Source organism: Dipteris shenzhenensis, chromosome 23, assembly GCF_047967505.1.
Source record: "Dipteris shenzhenensis isolate YYH24624 ecotype China chromosome 23, Dip_SZ_1.0, whole genome shotgun sequence".
NCBI classification, from domain to species: domain Eukaryota; kingdom Viridiplantae; phylum Streptophyta; class Polypodiopsida; order Gleicheniales; family Dipteridaceae; genus Dipteris; species Dipteris shenzhenensis.
In genome coordinates, this window is record NC_141618.1 from 31,055,312 (window position 1) to 31,061,963 (window position 6,652).

Consider the following 6,652-nt stretch of genomic DNA (forward strand, 5'->3'; position numbering starts at 1 on the left):
TACATCTGAGGTGGAGGCGGTGGATACATCCCTGAGGGGTGGGGGTATGCCCCTGAGTTAGACCCCCCAGGTTGTTGTTGCAGGAATGGAGGGGGATGCGGAGGGACAATCGTCTTCTTTGAAGCGGGGTCAGACTGAACTTTGTCAAACTTTTGAGCAATCTCATGTGCTAGCACCATAGTTTCTGGATTCTCCCATTTAAGCTTGAGGCGGAATTCATCACTCGCTCCTGCTACAAGGTAGCCCCGCACATGCTGAGTCATTCCAGCTCGAAATCCGGAATTGTCCTCCTGTGTGGCAATCAAACGGTCCAGGAGCACGGCCGCTCGATCCACATATCGACGCGCCGTCTCACCTTCTGACTGCTTCAAATTTGCCACCTGCAGGTACACATTCTCCGGCTCCTCTTCTTTGCCGAAATACTCAATCATTACTGCTGTCAACCTTGGCCAGCTTTGGCGAACATCTTCGGTTTGCTTCTCATACCACACTTGAGCCAAACCTTCTAGAAATGTGGGGAGAACCAATAGCCATCTGTCTTTAGTAAGAAAGTTGAGAGAGACACAACGGCGTTTGAAAGCCACAAGATACTCATTTGGATTTTCTTCTACCCGTCCACAAAACACGGGAATGTCAGCCATGCTTGGAAGATGGGAAAGAGGGGCTTATCTATGGAAGAACAATAGTAAGAGGAAGCTTGAACTGAAAATCGGGTGAAGATACATCTAAAAAGCACACATAGGCAGGGTAAGGTGTGACTGGTGTAGTGTGAAATATTACACGAGAAGAATTTTCAGCATAGAATAGCACATAGACAATCTTAAAAGGACCAATCCTCATGATATCACTTTGATCATTACACGCGAGGGTTAGAGGTGCGGCGTCGCATGAGGTTGTTCATCAAGGCAAACAAGAATGCCATGACAAATGTCAACAGTTGGAGAGCTTGCACATCACCTTCAGCTTCTTCCAGTTCTTGTAGTCGCCATTCTATTTCTTCAAGGGGTGTGCGATCTGGCATCCTTCTTTTGAGCAATGTCCTTGAGAACCCTCCTGATGGTCTGCCGAAGTCGGTGAACTCGTATCAAGTAGGCCCAACACTTAGTTTCATGATGACCACAACCTTTGCATTCCTTACAAACGATCACCCTCCTTCGTGGCTTGCGGCTTTGTTGGGGAGGCGCTTCCACTCGCGTCATGCGTGATGGAAATACAAGCTTCACGTGCCAAGAAATCAGCAACAAGATTTCGAGCTCGAGGGATATGCTGAATTTTTACCTCTTCAAACTGGTTGCAGAGTTCCAAGGCCTGTTGATGTCGTGGAACCAAGCCTTTGCTGCGCACCTTCCACCTTCCACTAACTTGTTCACACACTAGTTGAGAATCTCCTTGCACCTCCAATTGCTTGGCCTGATGTTCTTGTGCCTTTTGTAGCCCAAAAATGAGTGCCGAGTACTCAGCTTGATTGCAAGTACTTGCGGGCGAAGACTTGCTGTAACAAAACTCCTCACCACCCGGTGAAGTGAGCTTCACACCCACGCCAGCCGCCTTGGTCGAAGGGTTGTAAGCTCCATCAAATTGAAGAATCCAAGATGTCATCACACCAAGACGAGAATTCGGACATCCCAAGTTTCTCGGTAGTCCAAGATAGGTAGGAGGAGAGGGTGGGGAGAATTCAACACTTGAGCCAAACGTTCAGCACCAAATAAACTTGCAATTCTTTGTTGATATTTTATCTTAAGCCCAAAAAGAATTACAATTTGAAGCTCGAAATGAGGCACAAAAGGCTGATTAGGTACAAATGGATTCCTTGGTCAAAACATTACCAACCATAGCCAAGGCCTAGAAACCTTTGTAATGAGATTGTGAATAAACCATTCAGGACGAGCTTTTCCACAGGAATCAATAAACAGATGCACCAAATCTCCCCCCAAGCTTGGGGAGCATCCCACCCTTCGAAGAAGGAAATCGTTTTGATTACCTCTGAAGCAGCAAGTAGTTCGATCACCGCACAATGAGTAGAAGTAAAGTCAAAATCCTCCCAGCGTATCAGTAGTTCGTCACCCTGAATTATCCACGGTGTGTCATTCCACCCGTCATCACCATCAATAATGCACCAGACAATCAGCCGTTGAAGGTCGACATGAAGATCAAGGAATACATCTCGTGCATTGGTAGCCGTAAGGTGCGGAGGAACAGGCACCAATTCCTTAAACGCATCGAGAAGCCCGGGGGATTCACAGGGGGAAACTTATGATATCACGTGAGTGTACAATAGGGGGTTTTTTTGAAATGAGGCATAAGCTTATACATTAGGGGTGAGGGCCCTTTTTTTTTCCCCAATATTGAATTTAAGCTAGGGGGACCATGTCATATTTAAGAAGGGGGGACATAATATAGGTTACCTTGGGTAACTAGTCTAAACAAGTTTGATTTTGTGTATGGTTTTAAATAGTCATAGGGAAAGTAACCTAAATTTGCTTATTGTGTAATCTAAATGCTTGAGAGAGAATGTAGATTTAAGGAAAGGGGGGGACATAATGGAATTTTGGAGGTATCTTATAAGCTTAAATAGGGGTGTTTTATCATCCTACGTGGATCTTAAATAGGGGGTTTTCTTGAAGTTCATGCACGCAGGTGACGTCCCCCTTTAATGAAGAGTGAATCCCCCGGGTCGAGAAGTGACATAAATGTCCGCCCTTCTCGTGAGGCGTGCGTCCGTGAAGTGGGCTTGGAGAAGTTCTGAATTGGCGATCTAGCAAGAGAAGTGGATAGAGAACATAAAATGAAATATTTTTGCTTTTTACAACAAGAGCAAACTCCTTATGGTTAGAGAGTTACAGCTCCCGCAATTTCAATATATGAACAAAAATCATTACATTTTTACCACTTCCAACTTGTTGGCCCAATGATAAGACTTTCTTTTGTGAAGGGGGAGGTCTTGGGTTCCAATCCTACTCTTTAATAAAAAGAGAGGAGAGGAGAGGAGAAGGAGAAGAGAAAGAGAAAGAGAAGAAGAGGAGAGATAGGGGGGGCGCGGGATCTGCTGTTACTCTTTTGCAGGGGCTCAGGAAACAGTCCGCGACCAGAGCAGTCCAGAGAATTGTCGCGCAGAAAACTGTCCGCAACCAGAAGTCGCGGCAGTCCAGAGAACTGTCCGCAACCAGAAATCGCAGCAGTCCAGAGAACTGAAGCGCAGAAAACTGTCCGCAACCAGAAGTCGCAGCAGTCCAGAGAACTGAAGCGCAGGAGACGCACGAAGCGAATGCACGCGCAGTGGCTTAGAAAGAGCACAGATGGTATAGTTTTGTTGATGTAACCCGTACGAATAGAAGATTCGCCACCAGCCGTGGAGATTCGTATCCCAGCAGCCACACCAAAACTTTTAGCCGAAAAAGTTTTCGAGATCAGAGGCTAGAGACTAAGTATGGCTACGCTCAAAGGCCATAGAGAAAAGGAGATCACGAGGGCGAAGGGATGTCATAGGGGTGAACAAGGAATTAGAAGTGGAGGGAAGGAAAAGGGAGACTATGACACAAGGGGAAAGGGAGAGGGGGAAGAGAAGCATGTACATGATAGGAAGAGGAATGTTGAGATGTAGACATCAAGGGAAGTGAACCATACTTTATTGGAAAGAAGGGATGAGAGGGAAATATCAAAATACTAGCTAGGTGGCTTTACAAGAATGAGCGTGTCCCATCAAGGAATTGCCCCTTCTTTTTATAGCCAAAAGAGGGGGTCTCTCCACATTAATGTATCCTCCCACATGCATGGTGTGTGTGGAAAAGTCTCCCATGTGAGGTGGGTACGCACTCACAATTGTATGCGACAACCCTTTGCCTCAATTTTCCACATAAATCAAGCCCCATATCTCAAGTCTATGATACTCCCTTGGTCTCTTTCCAATTTTATAATAGGTTCAAACCTCTAGGAGGACAAGTGGAGGGTTGGCACAAGGAATCTTGCCACCTCATCCTACTTTCCCCATTATTTAACTAGCTCTTTTTGTCCTTCTATACCTCCCCCACATGGGCCTATCCCATATGGAGGGAATAACTCAATATAATAGCCATCTCCACCCATTTTATATTGCTTCTCCCATGGACTTTGAGCCATATCTCAATTATTGCATCCTAGGTGGAGGGGTGGCACATGGAGGAGCCATGCCACCTTGCATTTTATAAATTCCTATTATGGATTATGTACAACACACCTTATGGGTCCTCTTACATGGAAGGGTGGCACATAGTCATGCCTTGCCACCTCAACCTTGGGCCCTATGCACACCATATTTGATTATACTATTGCCACATATACAAACACACATACATATTAATGCCTTTTTCCTTAGACAATTTTTATCCATAACAGCGCATATGCGTGCATGCACACACACACATCTGGTATCTACAAAATACAATTTTGAGGTACACATAGTGCACCCCCTCCTTCCCCTCCCCAATTTTTATGATGGGACTCTCTCTCTCTCTTTCTCTCTCTCTCTCTCTCTCTCTCTCACACACACACACACACACACACACACACACACATGCATGCACATATACCCAAGCATGTGCACACACTATTAGCTAGAAAAGAAATCAACACAAGTGGCTAGACACTAAGCATGGTGATGCTCAAGGGCCACAGAGGAAAGGAGAACGTGAGGGCAAAACATTATCATGGGAGGGGAAAAGGGATTAGAAGGGGAGGGAATGAAGAGGGAGACTATGGCACAAGGGCAAAGGGAGAGGGGGAAGACTAGCATGTACATGATTGGAGGAGGAATGTAAAGATGGAGACATCAAGCAAAGAGGACCATGCTTTATTTGGAAGGAAGAGAAGGGGGAAATCAAAGTACTAGCTAGGTGGCTTTACAAGAATGAGCGTGTCTCATCAAGGAATAGCCCCCTCCTTTTATAGCCAAAAGAGGGGGTGTCTCCCAATAAATGCATCCTCCCACATGCATGGTGTGTGTGGAAAAGTCTCCCATGTGGGCTAGGCGGTTACGCACTGTCAATTGTGTGCGACAACCTTTGCCTCAATTTTCCACATAAATCAAGCCCCATATCTCAAGTCTATGACACTCCCTTGGTCTCTTCCCAATTTTATAATATGTTCAAACCTCTAGGAGGACAAGTGGAGGGTTGGCACAAGGAATCTTGCCACCTCATCCTACTTTTCCCATTATTTAACTTGCTCTCTTGGACCTTCTATACCTCCCCCACATGGGCCTATCCCATATGGAGGGAATAACTCAATTTAATATCCATCTCCACCTATTTTATATTCCTTCTCCCATGGACTTTGAGCCATATCTCACTAAATGCAGCCTAGGTGGAGGGGTGGCACATAGAGGAGCCATGCCACCTTACATTTTATAATATTACTACCATGGATTATGTACATCACACCTTATGGGTCCTCTTACGTGGAAGGGTGGCACATGGTCATGCCCTGCCACCTCAACCCTGGGCCCTATGTACACCATATTTTATTATACTATTGCCACACATACAAACACACACTCATATTTATGCGTTTTTCCCCTAGACAAATTTATCCATAACGGTTTCCCCCCCTAGGCAGGGAATGCACAGCATTTCTATGCCTGGGTCCATCACGCACAAAGAAGGGCTTGAGGTAATGCTTGTTGATCACCTTCTTGCCATATGGCTCATGCAGCTCCTGAACTTGTACAGACCCATTGCTACGTTCCTTAATGACTTTGTATGGACCGGTCCACAGTGGCAGAAACTTCTTATCCATTTGGTGGTCCAATCTGTTATCAAAGCATAGCACAACATCCCCCTCAGCAAAGCATCTTTCCCATCCCTTGCGAATCTTAGCATCCATGTGGGCCTTTTGTCGGTTCTTTTGGATCTCTGTTTGGTGTAGTGCAAGGCATTGGGTTTCATCTAGCTTCTCAAGTTGCACCAATCTGGCCTCTACATGTTCATCTTCTATCATTCTCTGTTCTTGTGCCAATCTCAAGGCCAAAATCTCTATCTCTAGTGGTAAAAATGCCTCATTACCATACACCAACTCAAAAGGAGTGTGACCAGTAGACGTTTTATGAGTGATCTTGTAAGCCCACACGGCTTCAGTGACCTTTTGATCCCACTGGCTCCTATTCCCTGCAACCATTTTTCCCATGGTTTTACAAAGGAGGCCATTGGTCTGTTTCGTTTGACCCATGGATGCTGGATAATAGATGCTAGAATTGCAATGATCAATACCCATGCGATCCATGAGCAACTCCACTACTTCATTTAAGAATGGACTCCCATGGTCAGAGACTATTTCCATGGGTGTCCCAAACCTTGTGCAGATACATTCAAATATGAAATTTGAAACTGCCTTACCATTTGCAACGGGGAGGGCCATAGCTTCAACCCACTTAGTGACATACTGAGTGGCTACCAAAAGATACTTCTTTTTGCGGGCAGTCATGGGCAAGGGCCCAACAAAACCTATTCCCCACTTCTGAAACGGATGGATGGACATCACTAGGTGATGTTGCCTAGGATGCGAATCCTTCCTACCGAAGAATTGGCATGGTTCACAGGTTTTGCAATACCAAGTGACATCCTTGAACAAGGTTGGCCAATAGTATTCAGCATGTAAAATCTTCTTAGCTGTATAGTCATTG